Source organism: Balaenoptera musculus, chromosome 2 (assembly GCF_009873245.2).
Source record: "Balaenoptera musculus isolate JJ_BM4_2016_0621 chromosome 2, mBalMus1.pri.v3, whole genome shotgun sequence".
In the NCBI taxonomy this organism is placed as follows: Eukaryota; Metazoa; Chordata; class Mammalia; order Artiodactyla; family Balaenopteridae; genus Balaenoptera; species Balaenoptera musculus.
Genome location: NC_045786.1, coordinates 47,979,208 through 48,002,263, shown reverse-complemented (window position 1 = coordinate 48,002,263; position 23,056 = coordinate 47,979,208). Strand labels below are relative to the sequence as shown.

The window sequence follows — 23,056 nt, the reverse complement described above, 5'->3', positions numbered from 1 at the left end:
CCTTCCTTCTTCTTGCTTTGGGTATAATTTACAAGTCTTTGGATGCAGAGTTACTGATTTGTGTATTAGTTTCCTGATGCTGCTATAATAAATTAGCACACATTTAGCAGCTTAAATACTACAAATTTATTATCTTACAGTTCTGCAGTTTTAGGTGAGGTATTTGTCTAACTGAACTCAAATCAAGACCTTAGCAGGGCTGAGTTTGTTTCTAGAGGCTCTGAGGGACAATCTATTTCCTTGCCATTTCTGGTTTCTAGAAGCTTCCTGCATTCCTTGGTTTCTGGTTATCTTCAAAACCAGCACCAAAGCATCTTCAACTCTCTCTCTGACTCTCTACTTCCCTCTTGTGATTATCAATTCCACTTTTAAAGATCTGTGTACTTACATTCGTTCTACCTATATAATCCAGAATAATCCCACTACTTTAAGGTCAGCTGATTAGTAAACATAATTCTATCTTCACATTTAGTTGCCTTTTGGCATGAAGTATGAGAAATAACATACTCACAGATGCCAGGGATTAGGATGTGGGCATCTTCGAAGAGGGTCTTTATTTTGCTTAACATTCTTTGAAATATTTTTTCTTTTTAAATAAAGGTGTTTTACAGCTTTATGTTTTTCCTATAAACACTGCTTCAGGTGCATCCCATAAATTTTGGTATGTTGTGTTTATCTTTTCCTTCTTCAAATGTTTTCTAATTTATCTTCTTTGACCCACTGGTATTTTTAGAACTCTAACTTAATTTCCACATATTTGTAAAGTTCTCAAACTTCCTTCTCTTCTTAATTTCTAAAATTATTCCATTTTTGTTGAAGAATATACTTAGTATGATTTCAATCATTTCATATTTCTCAGTGTTTATTTTATGGCCTAGGTTGTGGTCAATCCTAGTGAATATTCCATGTTTGTATTCTGCTATTTCAGGATGCAGTGATTTAAAGGGGTAGGTTATGTCTAGTTGGTTTAGAGTATTTTTCAAGTCTTCTATATCCATGTGAGTATTCTATTTATTCCCTAAGTTATTAAAAATAGAATTTTGAAGTCTCCAACTATTATTATTGTTATATTTTCTATTTTCTCTTCAATTTTGAAGGGTTTTTCTTCATGTATTTTGGGGCTCTGCTTTTAGGTGTACATACATTTTTTATTTTTCTATCTTTCTGACCCTAAAACCTTTCTTTATTTGTCTCTATTGATGTTTTATTTTCTCTTTTTATTTCAAGTTTATTTGGGGCTAATGTTAGTATAGCCAGTCCAGCTTTTTATGATTGCTATTTGCATATTATATCTTTCTGCATCCTTTACTTTCAATCTATTTGTATCTTGAATCAAGTGTGTGACTTCTGTAGATAGCACATAATTGGGTCTTTTTTTTTTTTTTTTAATCCAGTCTGACAGTTTCTGCCTTTGACGGGATTGTTTAAATTATTCACATTTAATGTTATTATTAGTATGGTTTGATTTATCTATCTATCAGCTGTTTTGCTTTTGGGTATTTATATGCCTCATTTTTGTTGTTGTTGTTCCTTTAACTCTTTTTTGCCTTCTTTTGTATTAGATATTTTCTAGCATGTTATTTTAATTCACATGATCCTTTTTTTTTTTTTTTTTCAAGTATTTGAGTTATTTTCTTAGTCATTGCTGTAGTGCTCACAATATTCATCTTAACATAGATATAATTCATATTTATACTAATTTCCAGTGAGACAGAAAGTTTATTCCTAATATCTCTAGTCTTACTCTCTCTTTTTTTGCTATTATTTTTATACTGTTACTTCTATATGTGTGACTAATCCAACAATATATCATTATAATTATTACTTTTTATGATTTAGGCTTTTAAAGTAGCTAGAGAAAAAAGAAGAACAAGAATATATTTCTAAGGTTTGTCATATAGTTTTCTTATTTTCCCTTTTTGGTTCTCTTTATTTCTCCTGTGGATTTGACTTATCATTTGGTTTTATTTTCTTTCTCCAGGGCATATTTGTTCCCATTCAACTCCTTTGTGTTTATTGTCAAACATATTATAGTTTTATGTGTAATAGACGTCAAAATACAATTATATACATAGTATTTATTAATTTGGTTTTTAAACCAATTATGAAAATAAAGGAAAGGATATATATAATTAAATAAAATACCTATATAACTATCTTTCCTGGGCTCTTTTTTTAAAAGTGTAGATTTAAAGTACTCTCTGGTGTCACTTGCTCTCAGTCTGAAGAAATTCCTTTAGAACATTTATAAGTCAGGTCTGCTATCAAGTAAATTTCTCAGTTTTTGTTTACCTGTGGATGTCTTTATTCATTTCTGAAAGGTAGTTTGACTCAAATAAAATTCTCAGTTGGCCTGTTTTTCCTTCTACACTCTAAATATGTCAACTCACTCCCTCTGACTTTTATTATTTCTTATGATGAATAGCATGTTAATATTTTGGGGGTCTTTTTGTGAGGAGTTATTTTTTCTTGCTGCTTTAAAATTTTTCTCTTTGTCTTTATTAACATTTTTTTCTTATATTAACATTTTGACTATTATGTCTCTGGGTTCTAGACCTGTTTACATTAACCCACTTAGAGTTTGCTGAGCTTCTTGGATGAGTAGGTTAATATTTTTCACCAGATTTTACAAAGTTTTCATCCATTATTTCTTTGAAAAAACGTCTGTTCATTTTTCTCTTTCTCTCTTTCTGGGGTTCCCATTATATGTGTATTGGTGCATTTAATGGTATCTTAGCTTTTTTTTTTTTCTGAGTTTCTTTTACTTCTTTTTCTCTCTTTTTTAAATTTAATCATTCCTATCAACCTATTATTAAGTTTGTCAATCCTTTCTTCTGCCAGCTTATATCTACTTTTGAGCCCCTCTAATGATTTTTTTTTTTTTTTTTTTTAGTTATTGTACTTTTCAATCAAACTTTTTCATCTGGTTCTTTTTAAAGTTTTTCTATCTCTTTACTGATATTCTCTATTGGATGAGGAACTGTCTTCATGTTTCTATGCCACTGTCCTGGAGCTAGGAGCAGGATAATGGCCAGCTTCTCCCAAAGTGACACCCTGCTTTGTGAGTTAGGCTCTGTGTGGAGACAGTAGCCCCTGATTTCTTGGGTTGCCTTCCTGGTATGGAACTTTCACCCTACCATCAATCTGTAGCAGTGGTGTTTGAAGTCCATATGCTGAGTTTGTCATACCTAGAGTAGAGTTTCCTTCCTATTCAAGGATGCAGAGTGCAGGAAGAGAGACTTAGTGTTCTTCACTGAGCCTACCCAAAATTGAACTTCTACAAATGAAGCTGGAGCGGTGAAAGAGTTCTATGCCAACCTCTCCAGAGTGAAACTATAGTACCTAGACTAAAGCTATGTGGAGAGGGAGTCCAATCATTTTGACTGCATATACCCAGAGTGGAGCTTCTAACATACTGAGCCAGACCAGGAGGAGAGGGTATAGGTTATGGCTCAAATGCCATAGACTCTCCCTTTTCTGAGATTTTCTTGAATGTATGTTCCTCTATTTGCTTTGTTATCTTAGGACAATCCCCCCAAACTGTAAAAGGTTATTTTTGTAAATTTCAGCAGTTAAATCGCTGTTTCACTGCAATGAGGGTCTATCTCCCTCTTCCTACCACCATTCTGAAAGATATTCCTTTATTATAAAAGTACTGATTCTTCAAATTCACAAAGTGGGAATATCTGTCCATTTATTATTTTTTATATTTTCTTTATTATCTCAGCAATGTTTTGTTGCTTGCAGTGTACAGGTGCTGTGCTACCTTTGTTAAATTTCCCCCAGAGTATTTTGTTCCTTTTGATGTTATGATGAATATAGTTAATTTTTTTAAATTCATATTCCTATTATTTGCTGCAAATATATAAGAATATAATGTATATTGTGAAAATAAATAAAGACTCCCAAATGAGAACAAACAGAAGCAATTTCTTCAGAGCTTGCTATAAAATAAGGGAGTTAGCTACCATCATTTGTGTTTGGCAGAAAATCAAAGACAAGCAGGGGAATGGGAAGATGATAGAGGAAAACAGTGAAGGGCTTCAGGTATGCTCTGATTGGGGGTTTGCTGGCATAGAGAAGTTGTTGGTGGGCTAACTAGGACTGTTTTATGTATTTGGTTTAGGGAGCATATTTGGCTTTGTCTAGTAGATCCTGAGATGGAAGTGGAAACAAAAAATAAGAGTGTATTCACTGACTAGTTCCTGACTGGTTTACACTGATTGCTTCAGTGGCTGTGTGGCAGAATTCTCTCATCATATACAGTTTGTCCATTGTTTACTGGCAAATTTAGTCTTTCAGTATATTGATCTGTTTTTTGCTAAACTCATTTACTAATTCCAGTCATTATTATGTAGATTCCTTAAGATTTTCTACACACAGGATTATATCATCTATTTCCTATGAATAAGAATAGGATTGCTTTACTTCTTCATTTCTAACTGGGTGCCTATAACTTTTTGTCATTTTACTGGAGGGTTTAGCCAGTACAATTCTGTTTATCAGATAATCAAATTTTATTTCCATAGAAAAGCTTAAATGATACACAAAAAATAAGTGCAACTAAATTAGTAATTTAAGCAAATTGCAGAGTATAATTATATATCTATATATGTACAGATCTATATCTATATGCTAGAAAAAATCAATTAGAAAATTAAGAAACACAATACAATTTCCAATAGCATCAAAACACTTAAAATATCTGGAAACAAATTTAATTTAAAAATGCTCAAAATTTCAACATTAAAAAACACAAACCTTGGTGAGATAAATTAAAGTTGGCCTAAGTTATGGTTACATGAACATATTTTTTTATTGGAAGATTGAATACTATTAAGATATCAATTATTTCCAAATTTATCTACAGGGTCAATACAACCTAAATAAAAATACAAACATAGATTTTGTGTGCATGTGAAAAACAAGAAGCTGATACTATGATTTATATGGAAATGCAAAGGGACCAGCACAGGCAAAAGAGTCATGAAAAATAAAAGTAAATTTTTTCTGATATGAAAACACTGTATAGTAACAATAGTCTGGTACTGTTTAAAGATATACAAACATCAACACTGAGCATGAATCTTTCACTTCCAGCAAAGATGAAGTGGTAGGTAAGAGAGCTACTTGTTTTAAACAAATATGTAACTTTGTAGAGTTTGGCATTCCTTAAAAAGTTAAACATGGACTTACCACACTTACCATATTATCTAAGCCATTCAATTTCCAATTTCCCTTTGTTTGCCAAAGGCAAATGAAAGTGTAAGTCTATGAAAATATTTATATATAAATGTTCATAGCAGCTTAATTTGTAAAAGACAAAACTGCAAAACAACCCATATGTCCTTTAACATTTTGTTTTTAAGATTTTTTTTTTTTTTGACGTGGACCATTTTTAAAGTCTTTATTGAATTTGTTACAACATTGTTTCTGTTTTTTTATGTTTTGGATTTTTAGCATGTGGGATCTTAGCTCCCTGACCAGTGATCGAATCCATAACCCCTGCATGGGAAGGTGAAGTCTTAACCACTGGACCGCCAGGGAAGTCCCAGTCCTTCAACATTTGATTGAATAAACAAACTATGGTGTATCTATCATACAATGATGTATTACTTAACAATGAAAATGAATAAATGAATTCTTGATATATGATACACCATAGATTAATATCAGGATAATTATGCTGAGCAAAAAAGACAGATAAGAGGGAATACATGCTGTATGATCCCATTTACATAAAATTCTAGAAAATACAAACTAACCCTTAGGGAAGGAAAGTAGATCAGTTGTTGCTAGGCAATGGCATGGGTGAATACATGAGGGGAAGGTGGAGGAATTATTGCATTGCAGGAAGGAACTTCTGAGTTAATGGATAGGCTTAACATCTTGATGGTTAAAGTTTCATAGGTGTATATATATATATATACAATTTTATGGGCTTGTCATATATGCATATATATGACAAGCCCATCAAATTGTACAGTTTAAATATATGTTTTATCGTAAGTGATTTATACTTCAATAAAACTGTTTTAAAATGAAATAGAGTCCAGAAATAGAGCCATAGCTATATGAATAATTGAATTTACACAAAGATGCCAAAGCAATAAACTTGAGACAGAAAATTGTTTTCAAAAAGTAATCCTGAAACAAACAGATGTTCATATTGAAGAAAGAAAGACAATTCAACCATTTTCTCACACCATACAAAAATATTAATATTTGATAGGTCACAGACTTCAACAGAAGTTAAAAAAACAAAGTTTCTAGAAGAAAATATAGGAGATATTGTCATAATTTTGGGGATAAGCAAAGAATTCCTGGAAACCTTTGAGAAGTCTCAAAGAACCTGGTAATCATTAACCATTGATTATTGGGTAATCAATTAAAACTAAATAAATAAAAATCAAAATTTTATCAAAAATTTAAAAATTTTAATTACTGCACACTACTTATACCTCACAAAAGCATTTGTATCCATAAAGTATATAGAACTTCTACAACTCGATAAGTAAAAACAAAACTAAACCTGATTTTATAAATACAGTTTAGAAACGTGTATAAGACATGATGCAGAGAAGTAGTGACATGTTGAAAGAGATAAGAGATAAGTTGTTGTTGATGAGGAGAAAGGTAAGAGGAAGCTTTCTGGAGTGATGTGACTGTTCTGTATCTCTATAGGGATGTGGGTTATAAGGGAGTATGCTTTTGTCAGAACTCATCCAACTGTATACTTTACATCTATTTATTTCAATCCATGCAACTTACACCTCAACTTAAAAAAGACACATTTGTACCATTCTTATCATTTGTAAAATTACATGAAATATTATCTAGCCATACCCTAGACTTAGAAAAAAATAGTATAATATTGTATATGCCTATGCAATTCATATAAAATCTATCACGATGATGAGCTGATCCTGATAAACTATTAGAACTTCCCAGTCTTGCTTTATAAAGGCACGAGTACTTTTTGTTGATAGAAAACCTTATTAAGTAGGACTGGTGTACATTATTCTATAAAGTCAAAATCATCTTACTGTTTTCCATCTCCATTATTGTCAAATTAGACTGAAACACCTCAGGAAAATATATACTATGAGTGTAAGAAGACAGAAGGAATTAATTAGGATTGATTTATTACCTTTGTCTAAGGTCTTTACAGTAATGGGATATTTAAAACACTGAGTCAGTAGTAAATGGTACACCTAGTGGATTACTTGAGTACATTCCCACAATTCGTTTTTTCTCCTTCAGCCAAAAGGGAATTTTTTTTAACATCTTTATTGGGAGTATAAATTGTTTTACAATGGTGTGTTAGTTTCTGCTTTATAACAAAGTAAATCAGTTATACATATACATATGTTCCCATATCTCTTCCCCCTTGCAAACTCCTCCCTCCCGCCCTCCATATCCCACCCCCTGTAGGTGGTCACAAAGCACAGAGCTGATCTCCCTGTGCTATGCGGTTGCTTCCCACTAGCTATCTATTTCACGTTGGTAGTGTATATATGTCCATGCCACTCTCACACTTTGTCACTCTTACCCTTCACCCTCCCATATCCTCAAGTCCATCTCTAGTAGGTCTGTGTGGTCGTTATACCCTCTTGCCACTAGGTTCTTCATGACCCTTTTTTTTTTTCCCTTAGATTCCATATATATGTTAGCATACTGTATTTGTTTTTCTCTTTCTGACTTACTTCACTCTGTATGACAGACTCTAACTCCATCCACCTCACTACAAAAAACCCCATTTTGTTTCTTTTTATGGCTGAGCAATATTCCACTGTATATATGTGCCACATATTCTTTATCCATTCATCCGATGATGGACATTTAGGTTGCTTCCATGTCCTGGCTATTGTAAATAGAGCTGCAATGAACATTTTGGTACATGACTCTTTTTGAATTACGGTTTTCTCAGGGTATATGCCCAGTAGTGGGATTGCTGGGTCGTATGGTAGTTCAATTTTTAGTTTTTAAGGAACCTCCATACTGTTCTCCATAGTGGCTGTATCAATTTACATTTGCACCAACAGTGCAACAGTGTTCCCTTTTCTCCACACCCTCTCCAGCATTTATTGTTTCTAGATTCTTTGATGATGGCCATTCTGACCGGTGTGAGATGATATCTCATTGTAGTTTTGATTTGCATTTCTCTAATGATTAATGATGTTGAGCATTCTTTCATGTGTTTGTTGGCAATCTGTATATCTTCTTTAGAGAAATGTCTATTTAGGTCTTCTGCCCATTTTTGGATTGGGTTGTTTGTTTTTTGGTATTGAGCTTCATGAGCTGCTTGTAAGCTTGGGAGGTTAATCCTTTGTCAGTTGCTTCATTTGCAAATATTTTCTTCCCATTCTGAGGGTTGTCTTTTGGTCTTGTTTATGGTTTCCTTTGCTGTGCAAAAGCTTTTAAGTTTCATTAGGTCCCATTTGTTTATTTGTGTTCTTATTTCCATTTCTCTAGGAGCTGGGTCAAAAAGGATCTTGCTGTGATTTATGTCATAGAGTGTTCTGCCTGTCTTCCTCTAAGAGTTTGATAGTGTCTGGCCTTACATTTAGGTCTTTAATCCATTTTGAGTTTATTTTTGTGTATGGTGTCAGGGAGTGTTCTAATTTCATACTTTACATGTACCTGTCCAGTTTTCCCAGCATCGCTTATTGAAAAGGCTGTCTTTTCTCCACTGTATATGCTTGCCTCCTTTATCAAAGATAAGGTGACCATATGTGCATGGGTTTGTCTCTGGGCTTTCTATCTTGTTCCATTGATCTATGTTTCTGTTTTTGTGCCAGTACCATTCTGTCTTGATTACTGTTCCTTTGTAGTATAGTCTGAAGTTAGGGAGCCTGATTCCTCCAGCTCCATTTTTCGTTCTCAAGATTGCTTTAGCTATTCGGGGTCTTTTGTGTTTCCATAAAAATTGTAAAATTTTTTGTTCTAGTTCTGTGAAAAATGCCAGTGGTAGTTTGATAGGGATTGCATTGAATCTGTAGATTGCTTTGGGTAGTAGAGTCATTTTCACAATGTTGATTCTTCCAATCCAAGAACATGGTATATCTCTCCATCTATTTGTATCATCTTTAACTTCTTTCATCAGTGTCTTATAATTTCTGCATACAGGTCTTTGTCTCCTTAGGTAGGTTTATTCCTAGATATTTTCTTCTTTTTGTTGCAATGGTAAATAGGAGGTTTTCTTAGTTTCACTTTCAGATTTTTCATCATTAGTGTATAGGAATCAAGAGATTTTCTAGTGCATTAATTTTGTTTCCTGCTACTTATACCAAATTCATTAATTACCTCTAGTAGTTTTCTGGTAGCATTATTTAGGATTCTCTATGTATAGTATTAATGTCATCTGCAAACAGTGACAGCTTTAATTCTCTTTTCCGATTTGGATTCCTTTTATTTCTTTTTTCTTCTCTGATTGCTGTGGCTAATACTTCAAAACTATGTTGAATAATAGTGGTGCGAGTGGGTAACCTTGTCTTGTTCCTGATCTTAGTGGAAATGGATTCAGTTGTGCACCATGGAGGATGATGTTTGGCTGTGGGTTTGTCATATATTGCCTTTATTATGTTCAGGTTAGTTCCCTCTATGCCTGCTTTCCTGGAGGTTATTTATCATAATGGGTGTTGAATTTTGGTCAAAGCTTTCTCTGCATCTATTGAGATGATCATATGGTTTTTCTCCTTCAATTTGTTAATATGGTGTATCAGGTGATTGATTGGCGTATATTGAAGATCCTTGCATTCCTGGAATAAACCCCACTTGATCATGGTGTATGATCCTTTTAATGTGCTGTTGGATTCTGTTTGCTAGTATTTTGTTGAGGATTTTTGCATCTATGTTCATCAGTGATATTGGCCTGTAGTTTTCTTTCTTTGTGACAGCTTTGTCTGGTTTTGGTATCAGAGTGATGGTGGCCTCGTAGAATGAGTTGGGGAGTGTTCCTCCCTCTGCAATATTTTGGAAGAGTTTGAGAAGGATAGGTGTTAGCTCTTCTCTAAATGTTTGATAGAATTCGCCTGTGAAGCCATCTGGTCCTGGGCTTTTGTTTGTTGGAAGATTTTTAATCACAGTTTCAATTTCAGTGCTTGTGATTGGTCTGTTCATATTTTCTATTTCTTCCTGGTTCAGTCTCTGCACGTGGTGCATTTCTAAGATTTTGTCCATTTCTTCCAGGTTGTCCATTTTATTGGCATAGGGTTGCTTGTAGTAATCTCTCATGACTCTTTGTATTTCTACAGTGTCAGTTGTTACTTTTCCTTTTTCATTTCTAATTCTATTGATTTGATTCTCTTCTCACCTTTTTTTCTTGATGAATCTGGCTAATGGTTTTTAAATTTTGTTTTTCTCTCAAAGAACAAGCTTTTAGTTTTATTGATCTTGTTATTGTTTCCTTCATTTCTTTTTCATTATTTCTGATCTGATCTTTATGATTTCTTTCCTTCTGCTAGCTTTGGGTTTTTTGTTCTTTTTTCTCAATTGCTTTAGGGTGCAAGATTAGGTTTTTTATTCGAGATGTTTCCTGTTTCTTGATGTAGGCTTGTATTGCTATAAACTTCCCTCTTAGACTGCTTTGCTGCATCCCATAGGTTTTGGGTCGTCGTGTCTCCATTGTCATTTGTTTCTAGGTGTTTTTGATTTCCCCTTTGATTTCTTCAGTGATCACTTCGTTATTAAGTAGTGTATTGTGTAGCCTCCATGTGTTTGTATTTTTTACAGATCTTTTCCTGTAATTGATATCTAGTCTCATAGCATTGGGGTCGGAAAAGATACTTGATACTATTTCAATTTTCTTAAATTTACCAAGGCTTGGTTTGTGACCCAAGATATGATCTATCCAGGAGAATATTCCATGAGCACTTGAGAAAAATGTGTATTCTCTTGGTTTTGGGTGGAATGTCCTATAAATACCAATTAAGTCCATCTTGTTTAATGTATCATTTAAAGCTTGTGTTTCCTTATTTATTTTCATTTTGGATGATCTGTCCTTTGTTGAAAGTGGGGTGTTAAATTCCCCTACTATGATTGTGTTACTGTCGATTTCCCCTTTTATGGTTGTTACTATTTGCCTTATGTATTGATGTGCTCCTATGTTGGGTGCATAAATATTTACACTTGTTATATCTTCTTCTTGAATCAATCCCTTGATCATTATATAGTGTCCTTCTTTGTCTCTTGTAATAGTCTTTATTTTAAAGTCTATTTTGTCTGATATGAGAATTGCTACTCTAGCTTTCTTTTGATTTCCATTTGCATGGAATATCTTTTTCCATCCCCTCACTTTCAGTCTGTATGTATCCCTAGGTCTGAAATGGGTCTCTTGTAGACAGCATATATACGGGTCTTGTTTTTGTATCCATTCAGTCAGTCTGTGTATTTTGATGGGAGCATTTAATCCATTTACATTTAAGGTAATTATCGATATGTATGTTCCTATTCCTATTTTCTTAAATGTTTTGGGTTTGTAGTTGTAGGTGTTTTCTTTCTCTTGTGTTTCTTGCCTAGAGAAGTTCCTTTAGCATTTGTTGTAAAGCTGGTTTGGTGGTGCTGAACTCTCTCAGCTTTTGCTTGGCTCTAAAGTTTTTAATTTCTCCATCAAATCTGAATGAGATTCTTTCTGGGTAGAGTAATCTTGATTGTAGGTTTTCCTCCTTCATCACTTTAAATATGTCCTGCCACTCCTTTCTGGCTTGCAGAGTTTCTGCTGAAAGATCAGCTGTTAACCTTATGGGGATTCCCTTGTGTGTTATTTGTTGTTTTTCCCTTGCTGCTTTTAATATGTTTTCTTTATATTTAATTTTTGATAGTTTGATTAATATGTGTCTTGTCATGTTTCTCCTTGGATTTGTCCTGTATGGGACTCTCTGTGCTTCCAGGACTCGATTAACTATTTCCTTTCCCATATTAGGGAAGTTTTCAACTATAATCTCTTCAAATATTTTCTCAGTCCCTTTCTTTTTCTCTTCTTCTTCTGGGACCCCTATAATTCGAATGTTGGTGCATTTAATGTTGTCCCAGAGGTTTCTGAGACTGTCCTCAGTTCTTTTCATTCTTGTTTCTTTATTCTGCTCTGCAGTAGTTATTTCCACTATTCTATCTTCCAAGTCCCTTTTCCGTTCTTCTGCCACAGTTATTCTGCTATTGATCCCTTCTAGAGTATTTTTAATTTCATTTATTGTGTTGTTCATCGTTGCTTGGTTCCTCTTTAGTTCTTCTAGGTCCTTTTTAAATGTTTCTTGCATTTTGTCTATTCAATTTCCAAGATTTTGGATCATCTTTACTATCATTATTCTGAATTCTTTTTCAGGTAGACTGCCTATTTCCTCTTCATTTGTTAGGTGTGGTGTGCTTTTTCCTTGCTCCTTCATCTGCTGTGTGTTTTTCTGTTTTCTCATTTTGCTTATCTTACTGTGCTTGGGGTCTCTTTTTCGCAGGCTGCAGGTTTGTAGTTCCTGTTGCTTTTGGTATCTGTCCCCAGTGGCTAAGGTTGGTTCAGTGGGTTGTGTAGGCTTCCTGTTTGAGGGGACTAGTGCCTGTGTTCTGGTGGATGAGTCTGGATCTTGTCTTTCTGGTGGGGATGGTCCATGTCTGGTGGTGTGTTTTGGGGTGTCTGTGGCCTTATTATGATTTTAGGCAGCGTCTCTGCTAATGGATGGGGTTGTGCTCCTGTCTTGCTAGTTGTTTAGCATAGGGTTTCCAGCACTATAGCTTGCTGGTCATTGAGTGAAGCTGGGTCTTGGTGTTGATTGGAGATATCTCGGAGATTTTCATCGTTTGGTATTACGTGGAGCTGGGAGGTCTCTTGTGGACCAGTGTCCTGAAGTTGGCTCTCCCACCTCAGAGGCACAGCCCTGATGCTTGGCTGGAGCACCAAGAGACTTTCATCCACACGGCTCAGAATAAAAGGGAGAAAAAATAGAAAGAAAAAAAGAAAGAGGATAAAATAAAATAAAGTAAGATAAAATAAAATAAAGCTATTAAAATAAAAAATAAGTATTAAGAAAAAAAGAAAAAAAATTTTAAGTAAAAAAAAAAAAAAAAACGGAAGGACAGAACGCTAGGACAAATGGTGAAAGCAAAGCTATACAGGCAAAATCTCACACAGAAGCATACACATACACACTCACAAAAAGAGGAAAAGGGGAAAAAATAATATATCTTGCTCCTAAAGTCCACCTCCTTAATTTGGGTTGATTCGTTGTCTATTCAGGTATTCCACAGATGCAGGTACATCAAGTTGTTTGTGGAGCTTTAATCCGCTGCTTCTGAGGCTGCTGGGAGAGATTTCCCTTTCTCTTCTTTGTTCTCACAGGTACCAGGATTCAGCTTTGGATTTGGACCCACCTCTGCGTGTAGGTCGCCTGAGGGTGTCTGTTCTTTGCTCACACAGGACTGGGTTAAAGGAGCCGCTGCTTCAGGGGCTCTGTCTCACTCAGGCCATGGGGAGGGAGGGGTATGGATGCGGGGTGAGCCTGCGGCAGCAGAGGCCCGTGTGACATTGCAGCAGCCTGAGGCGCGCTGTGCGTTCTCCCGGGGAAGTTGTCCCTGGATCACGGGAGCCTGGCAGTGGCGGGCTGCACAGGCTCCTGGGAGGGGCGGTGTGGAGAGTGACCTGTGCTCGCACACAGCGTTCTTGGTGGCAGCAGCAGCAGCTTTAGCGTCTCATGCCCGTCTCTGGGGTCTGCGCTGATAGCCACGGCTCGAGCCCATCTCTGGAGCTCGTTTAGGCGGTGCTCTGAATCTCCTCTCCTCGCGCACCAGGAAACAAAGAGGCAAGAAAAAGTCTCTTGCCTGTTCGGCAGCTCCAGACCTATTCCCAGACTCCCTCCCGGCTAGCTGTGGTGCACTAACCCCTTCAGGTTGTGTTCACGCCGCCAACCCCAGTCCTCTCCCTGCGATCCGACCGAAGCCCGAGCCTCAGCTCCCAGCCCCCGCCCGTCCCGGTGGGTGAGCGGACAAGCCTCTCGGGCTGGTGAGTGCTGGTCGGTGCCGAGCCTCTGTGCAGGCATCTCTCCGCTTTGCCCTCCACACCCCTGTTGCTGTGCCCTCCTCCGTGGCTCCGAAGCTTCCCCCCATCTGCCACCCGCAGTCTCCGCCTGCAAAGGGGCTTCCTAGTGTGTGGAAACCTTTCCTCCTTCACGGCTCCCTCCCACTGGTGCAGGTCCCATCCCTATTCTTTTGTCTCTGTTACTTCTTTTTTCTTTTGCCCTACCCAGGTACGTGGGGAGTTTCTTGCCTTTTGGGAGGTCTGGCATCTTCTGCCAGCATTCAGTGGGTGTTCTATAGGAGCAGTTCCACGTGTAGATGTATTTCTGATGTATCTGTGGGAAGGAAGGTGATCTCCGCGTCTTACTCTTCCGCCATCTTCTCCTCTCTCCAAAAGGAATTTTTAATGTTATTCACATTTTTAAACTAAACATTTTGTTTTAAGTTAATTCTAGATTGACATATAGTTGTAAAAAATAAAACAAAGAGATTATATGTACCCTTTAACCAGTTTCCACCAATGGTAACTGGTTCTTGAAAAGCTATAGTACAGTATCACAACCAGGATATTAAGATTCATCCAGTGAAGGGACAGAACATTCTATCACAAAAAAGATCCCATTTATAGCCACCCCTACTTCTCTCCTGCCCACAACCTCTTCATAACCCTCAGTAACTACTAATCTTTTTTTTGTATAATTCTGTCATTTCAAAAATGTTATAAAAATGGAATCATAGTGTGTAGCCTTCTGGGATTAATTTTTTTTTTTTTTCATTCAACATAATTCTCTGGAGATTCATCTAGTTATCATGAATATAAATAGTTCATTTCCTTTATTTCTTAGTGGTATTCCCTGTTATGAATATACCATATTTTTTCATCATTGACCTATTAAATAAGCCTGGGTTTTTTCTAGTTCTGGGGAATTATGACTAAAGCTCCCATGCACATACATGTACAGGTTTGTGAGTGAACAGAAGTTTTCATTACTCTGGTATAAATGCCCAAAAGTGTAATTGCTGGGTTGTATGGTAGTTGCATCTTTGGTTTTATAAGAAACTGCCAAACTGTTTTCCAGAGTGACATTACAATCTTACATTTCTACCAGCAATGTTATGAGTGATCCACTTTCACCATTTCCTTGCTAGCATTTGTTGTTGTCACTATTTTTTATTTTAACCATCATGACAAGCTATAGGACTATTGCATTGTGATTTTAATTTGCATTTCCCTAATGACTAATGGTGTTAAATATCTTTTCATGTGCTATTTTTCTATCTGTATATACTTTTCAGGAAAATATCTCATTTCTTTTGCCCATTTTCAAATTAAACTTTTTAGTTTTGTTTTTATTTTGTTTTGGCTTGTGTTATTGTTGAGTTTTGACAATTAATTATGTAGTCTAGATACTAGTTATTTGTCAGCTATCTCCCAGACTTTAGATTGTCTTTATATCCTATCAAAGGTGATTTTCACAGAGCAAAAGATTTTAATTTTGATGAGGTCCAATTGTCAGCTTTTTTTTTTAAACATAGATTTGCTTTTGATGTGAAGTCTAAGAACTCTTCACTTACTTACTAAGAACCCAAAGATTTTTTTCCCCATTATTTCCTAGTACTTCTGTAGTTTTACATTTTACATTTAAGTCCATGGTCCATTCTGAGTTGATCCAGTTGAGTTAATTATGTATAAAATATGTCTTGGTTCTTCCAATCTAAGAACATGGTATATCTCTCCATCTGTTTGTGTCTTCTTTGATTTCTTTCATCAGTGTCTTACAGTTTTCTGAGTAGAGGTCTTTTACCTCCTTAGGTAGGTTTATTCCTGGGTATTTTATTCTTTTTGTTGCAATGGTGTATGGGATTGTTTCCTTAATTTCTCTTTCTGATCTTTTGTTGTTGTGTATAGGAATGCAAGAGATTTCTGTGCATTAATTTCGTATCCTGCAACTTTATCACATTCATTGATCAGCTCTTGTAGTTTTCTAGTGGCATCTTTAGGATTTTATATGTATAGTATCATGTCATCTGCAAACAGTGAAGGTTTACTTCTTCTTTTCCAATTTGTATTCCTTTTATTTATTTTTCTTCTCTGATTGCCGTGTCTAGGACTTCACTACAATGAGGTATCACCTCACACTGGTTAGAATGGGCATCATTAGAAAATCTAAAAACAATAATGCTGGAGAGGATGTGGAGAAAAGGGAACCCTCTTGCACAGTTGGTGGGAACATAAATTGATACAACCACTATGGAGAACAGTGTGGAGGTTCCTTAAAAAACTAAAAATAGAATTACAATATGACCCAGCAATCTCCCTACTGGGCATATACCTAGAGAAAACCATAGTTCAAAAAGACACATGCACCCCAATGTTCATTGGTGCACTATTTACAATAGTCAGGTCATGGAAGCAACCTAAATGTCCATCAACAGACAAATGGATAAAGAAGATGTGGTACATATATACAATGGAATACTACTCAGCTATAAAAAGGAATAAAACGGGGTCATTTGTAGAGACATGGATGGACCTAGAGACTGTCATACAGAGTGAAGTAAGTCAGAAAGAGAAAAACAAATATCGTATATTAACGCATATTTGTAGAATCTAGAAAAATGGTACAGGTGAACAAGTTTGCAAGGCAGAAATAGAGACACAGATGCAGAGAACAAATGTATGGACACCAAGGGGGGAAAGGGAGGGTGGAATGAATTGGGAGATTGACATATATACATTTATACATATAAAATAGATAACTAATGAGAACCTGCTGTATAGCACAGGGAACTCTATTTCACTTCACTGTACAGTAGAAACTGACACAACATTGTAAAACAACTATACCCCAATAAAAAAAATATATATATATGTATATGTATATATATTAGTCTTGGGTTGAAGCTCTTTTTTGTGATTTATGGATATGCAATTAATCTGGTGCCATTTGTTTAAATGGTTATCTTTTCTCCATTGAATTTCTTTTTCACATTTGTCAAAATTAGTTGGCCTTATTTCTGTGAATCTATTTCTTGATTATTTTGTATGATTTATTGATCCGTAACTATCTTTCCATTATAGTCTTTGTTACTATAGCTATATAATGTCTTGATATCCGGTAGATTGATTTCTTACAATTTATTCTTCTTTTTTAATAATCATTTTAGCTATTCTAGTTCTTTTGCCATACCATAAAATTGTTAGTCTTGTCTATATCTATAAAAAATATAATCTTGCTGGGATTTTGGTAAGAACTTTATAAAACCCATGTTTCAATTTGAGAATAATTGACATCTGTCCTATGTTGAGTTTTCTAATGAGTGAACATGATATACCTCTCTATTCATTTTGACCTTTGATTTTTTTCATCATCATTTTATAGTTTTCAACATATAAGTTCTATACATGTTTTGTTAGATTCACACCAAAGTAAATCGTATTTAATAACTAAAATTTCAGTTGTAAATAGTTATTGTTTTTTAAATTCTGTGTCCACATATTCATTGATAGTATATAGAAATGCAATTGATTTTCTGTGTGTTTATCTTATATTTTGCAAAGTTGCTGAACTGATTAATTCTAGGACTGTCATTTATTTGGTAGATTACTTAGGATTTTCTATGTAGACAATTATTAGGCAGTTTTATTTTTTCCTTCCCAAACTGTATGCATTTTTTTCCTTTCCTGTATTACAATGGCTAAAATTTCCAGCAGTATGTTGAGTAAGGGTAGTAAGAACAGACATCCCTTGCCTTGTTTCTAATATTAGGAGCAAAGCATTAGTCTTTTACTGTGAATATAATGCTACCTGTGGATATTTGTAGATATTCTTTATAAAGTTGAGGAAATTCCCCCCTCTTCCTATTTTTCTGTGAGTTCTATCATGAATGAATACTGAGTTTTGTCAAATGCCTTTTCTGCATTAGTTAATATAATCGTGTGATTTATCTTCTTTTAATGTATTAATACAGTGGATTATATCAATTGATAATCAATTGATAAAACAGAACACATCCTGTTTTATTGATTTTTATCTATTGGGTTTCTGTTCAAATTTTTATTTATTTATTTATTTCTGACTGGGAGTTATTTTGTTCTTTTTTAACTGGATTCTTGAGGTAAGTAATTAGGTTATTGATTTGAGACTTTTTCTTTCTCCTAATATAAGCATTTAATGCTATAAATTTCCCTCTTACCCCTGCATTAGTTGTATCCCCCAAATTTTAATATGTTTTATTTTCATCTTAAATTCAATGTATTTTTTCCATTCTCTTGAGGTGTCTTCTTTTACCCATGGATTATTTAGAAGTGTCTTGTTTAATTACAATATATTTGAAGAATTTCCTATTACCTTTCTGCTTTTTTTTTTTTTATTAAGGTAGCCCTAGGAAATGAGTACACTACTTCTAGCAGAGAAAGTTCCAGAGTAGTTGAGTGGTGGGTGTTTATCTGAATAGTTTTTAATCCCCTGAAATTCTTTTTTTTTTTCAATTAATTAATTAATTTATTTATGGCTGCATTGGGTTTTCATTGTTGCGTGAGGGCTTTCTCTAGTTGCAGCGAGCGGGAGCTACTCTTCGTTGCGGTGTGTGGGCTTCTCATTGTGGTGGCTTCTCTTGTTGCAGAGCATGGGCTCTAGGCATGAGGGCTTCAATAGTTGTGGCACGCAGGCTCAGTAGTTGTGACTCGCAGGCTCCAGAGTGAAGGCTCAGTAGTTGTGGCACCTGGGCCTAGTTGCTCCACAGCATGTGGGATCTTCCCGGACCAGGGATCGAACCATGTCCCCTGCATTGGCAGGCGGGTCCTTAACCACTGCGCCACCAGGGAAGCCACTACCTTTCTGCTTTTAATTTCTAGTTCTACTGAATGGGTTTAGAGATCAGATTCTTCATGATAGCAATTCTTGGGATTTGCTTTTTGCCCAGGATATGGTATATGATTTTAAGTAGAGGAGATTATCAATAATCTGAGTAAATCTGATCTAATCATTTGAAAGGCCTTAAGAGCAGAACTGAGGTTTGCCTGAGGAAGAAGAAATTCTAGCTGTAGACTGCAGCATCAGCTATTGTGTGAGCATTTCCAGGCTGCCCTTCTTGATGGCTTGTCCTACGGATTTTGAACCTGAGTCCATAATTCTATCTTGTGGTTATTTCACTAGGTCCTGAATACATGGTTGTAATAAGCATACTCTACAACTGGCAGAATCCCCACATTGGTTCCCTAAAATGTGGAGTGAGGGCCATTATGCTAGGAAAGGCCAAGTGGAAAACACAAAAACTGCCTCTACTTAGAAAAATTGTAACCTAAAATCAATACTGCATTCCTGGAGGGACTGCAGAGATTAGTGCTACCATCAAGGACTTGAAGGATGCAGTGTGGTAATTCCCACCACATTCCCATTCAACTCGATTTGTCTTATGAAGAAAATATATAGATTTTGAAGAATCACAGGGAGTTTTTGTAAACTTAACCAGGTTGTGACTCCAATTACAGCTGCAGTTCTAGATGTGGTTTTGATGCTTGAGAAAATTAACACATGCCCTGGTACCCAGTATTCAGCTATTAATCTGGCAAAGCTTTTTGTTCATAATACCTGTTTAAAAAGACCTGGGGGGTTTCCCTGGTGGAGCAGCGGTTGAGAGGCTGCCTGCCGGTGCAGGGAACACGGGTTCGAGCCCTGGTCTGGGAGGATCCCACATGCTGTGGAGCAGCTAGGCCCATGAGCCACAACTACTGAGCCTGCGCGACTGGAGCCTGTGCTCCGCAACAAGAGAGGCCGCGATAGTGAGAGGCCCGCACACCGCGATGAAGAGTGGCCCCCGCTTGCCACTACTAGAGAAAGCCCTTACACAGAAACGCAGATCCAACACAGCCAAAAATAAATAAATAAATTAATTAATTAACTCCAATCTCTTTAAAAAAAAAAAAAAGAAGAAAAGACCTGGGATTGTAAAGCAATTATACTCCAATAAAGATGTTGAAAAAAAAAAAAAAAAAAGACCTGGGAGAAGTTTTCTTTCACCTGGCAAGGTCAACAATTCACCTTACTTTCCTATTTCAGGGATATAGCAACTCTCTAGACTTATAATTTAGTCCACAAGGATCTTAATTACCTTTCCCTTCTACAAGACATCATACAGATTCATTATGTTAAGGATATTATTCACTATTCTAGACATGGTGAGCAAGAAGTAACAACTTCTCTAAACTTATTGGTAAGACACGTGTGTCAGAGAGTGTGATAAAAATGTCCCTTATAAAAATTCAGGGACATTTTATGTCAATGATATCTCTAGGGCTTTGATGGTCTGGACCATGTCAAAACATGCCTTCCAAGGTGAAATTTGTTGCACGCAGTTCTTCCTGCAACTCAAAAAGAGGCACCATACTTAGTGGATCTCTTTGGATTTGGGAGGCAACATATTTTTCATTTGGGTGAGTGTGATATTCCATCCCATGTACGAAGTGATTCACAAAGCTGCTGGTTTTGAATGGAACCCAGAACAAGAGAAGGCTCTGCAGCAAGTCCAGGCTACTGTAAATGCTATTCTGACACTTGGAGCCATATAATCCAGTAGATCCAAAGTGTGTATGGCAGATAGAGATGTTTGGAGCCTTTTATAGGACATTATAGTTGAATCACAGGGAAGACCCTTAGAATTTACACCAAAGCCCTGCCATCAGTTGCAGATATCAATTTTTAACTTTGAGAAACAGCTTTTGACTTGTTATTGGTCCTTAGCAGTGATTGAAATTTTACATGGGCCACCAAATTAACATGTGATTTCAGTTGCTCATCATGAAGGGAAGTTGTCTGACCCATCAAGCCATAAAATTTGCATTTCACAGTAACACTCTATTAAGAAATAGAGACAGTGTACACAAGATCATAGTTGTGTTTATATACTTAGAAGCCGATTGCTGCATCATATGGTTAACTCAATGCCTAACATTTTGAGGAACTGTCAACTTGTTTTCAAGAGTAGCTGCATAATTTTATAACCCCACCAACAATGTAAAAGAGTAACAATTTCTCCACAACCATAACATTCATTATTTTCTCTCTTTTTATATAGTTATCTTATTAGATGTAAAATATTGTCTTATTGTGGTTTTGATTTGTTATTTCCCTAATGACTATTAATGTTGAGGATTAATTGGATTTTCATGCAGGATTTTCATGCACTTGATGATTTAAATAATCCCTTAGGAGAAATGTTTATTCAAACTCTTTGTTCAGTTTTAAATTTTCTTATTTGTCCTTTTATTGGTGACTTGTAAGTTCTTTATTTTTTTAATATAAGTCCCCTATCATATATATCATTTCAAACATTTTTTCCCATTCCATTGATTATTTTTTCTCTTTTTTGATAATGTCTTTGAAGCACAGTTTTTAATTTTGATGAAGTTCAATTACTTAATTTTTTTGTTGTTGTCACTTGTACTTCTAGTGTTTTAGCTATGAAACTATTGACTTTCCAAGATTGCAAATATATTTTATGCTAAGCATTGTATAGTTTTCACTCATTCATTTAGGTCTATTGGTCCATTTTGTATTAGTTTTGTATGTGATATGAGATAGGCATCCAACTTTATTCATTAACATGTAGATATTCAGTTGTATCAACACTATCTGTTGAAGACGATTTACTCCTACATTGAATTATCTTGGCACCTATGTCCAAAATTAATTCACCATAAATGTAAGGGTTTATTTACTTCCAATTCTATTTCATCCATTTATATATCTATCCTTATTCTAGCACACACTGTTTGGATTACTGTAGCTTTGTAGTGAGTTTGTAAATCAGGAAGTAAGTACTCCAATTTTGTCCTCCCTTTTCAAGAAGTGTTTTAGGGGGAGCAAAAATGGGTCCCTTCAATTTTAAGATCAGCTTCCCAATTACTGAAAAAAAATGCAGCTGGGATTCTGATAGGGATAGCTTGCACTGAATTTGTACATGGGTTTGTGGAGTATGGCCATCTTAGCAGTATTAAATATACTGATTCAGAGACTAATGTTTTTCTATTTATTTTGGTTTTCTTTCATTACTTTCAACAGTGCTTTAGAGTATCCAGTGTACATCTTGAACTTTCTTTGTTAAATTGATATCTAATTATTTCTATTTTTTTGATGCTAATGTAAATAGAATTCTTTTCAAAGTTTTACTTTTGTATTGTTCATTTCTAAAGAGTACTCGCCCAATGTGGGGCTCGAACCCATGACCCTGAGATTAAGAGTCTCATGCTCTACCAACTGAGCTAGCCAGGCAATCCCTGCATTGTTCATTTCTAGTATATTGATATACAATTGACTTTTGTATGCTGACTTATATCCTGCACCTTGCTGAATTCATTTATTAGTTTTAATTGTAATTTTGTGGATGCCTTAGGCTTTTCTGTATACAAGATCAATTCATCTAGAAATGGAGATAGTTTTACTTCTTCTTTCCACTCTAAATGGCTTTTAGCTTTTTTTTTTCCCCTTTACCCTGGATGGAACCTCCAGGACAATATTGAATAGAAGTGGTATTAATAAACATCTTTATCTTCTGCATGAACTTAGGTCAAATTTTTAGTCTTTTATCCTTCTGATGATGTTAGCTGTGTATTTTTCATAGACTTTGTTAAGTTGAGGAAGTTCCCTTCTAACTGTAGTTTGTTGATTTTTTTTTTTTGTCATAAAAGGGTTTGGGTCCTGTCAAATGGTTTTCGTCTATTGAGATGATCGTGCTGTTCTTATTCTTTATTCTGGTGCAATAGAATCAGCTGTAAATGTTATTGAAGATTCCCTGTACATAGCCACTTTTCTCACGATGCTTTCAAGAATCTCTCTTTGCCTTTGTCTTTCAATGTTTTCACCATGGCATCTGGGATCTGGATCTTAGTAGGAGTTTTTTTAACTTCTTAGACATGTATTTAATTATTTTTCATCAGAGCTGAATATTGGAAGTTTTCAGTCCAATTTTCATTATTTCTTTGAATATTTTTTCTGTTCCCTTTCACTCTCCTCTCTTTCTGAAACTCCCATTATACTTATGTTGATATGCTTAA

The 23,056-nt window shown here is 35.4% G+C and overlaps 1 non-coding gene across 1 annotated transcript; it reads right to left on the bottom strand.

The window, feature by feature from the left end:
• Nucleotides 1-22,201: 22,201 nt before the first annotated feature.
• TRNAK-CUU lies at nt 22,202-22,274 on the bottom strand. Its single transcript has one exon. It is a non-coding gene; the product is annotated as a tRNA-Lys (tRNA).
• Between the last annotated feature and the right edge of the window lie 782 nt (nt 22,275-23,056).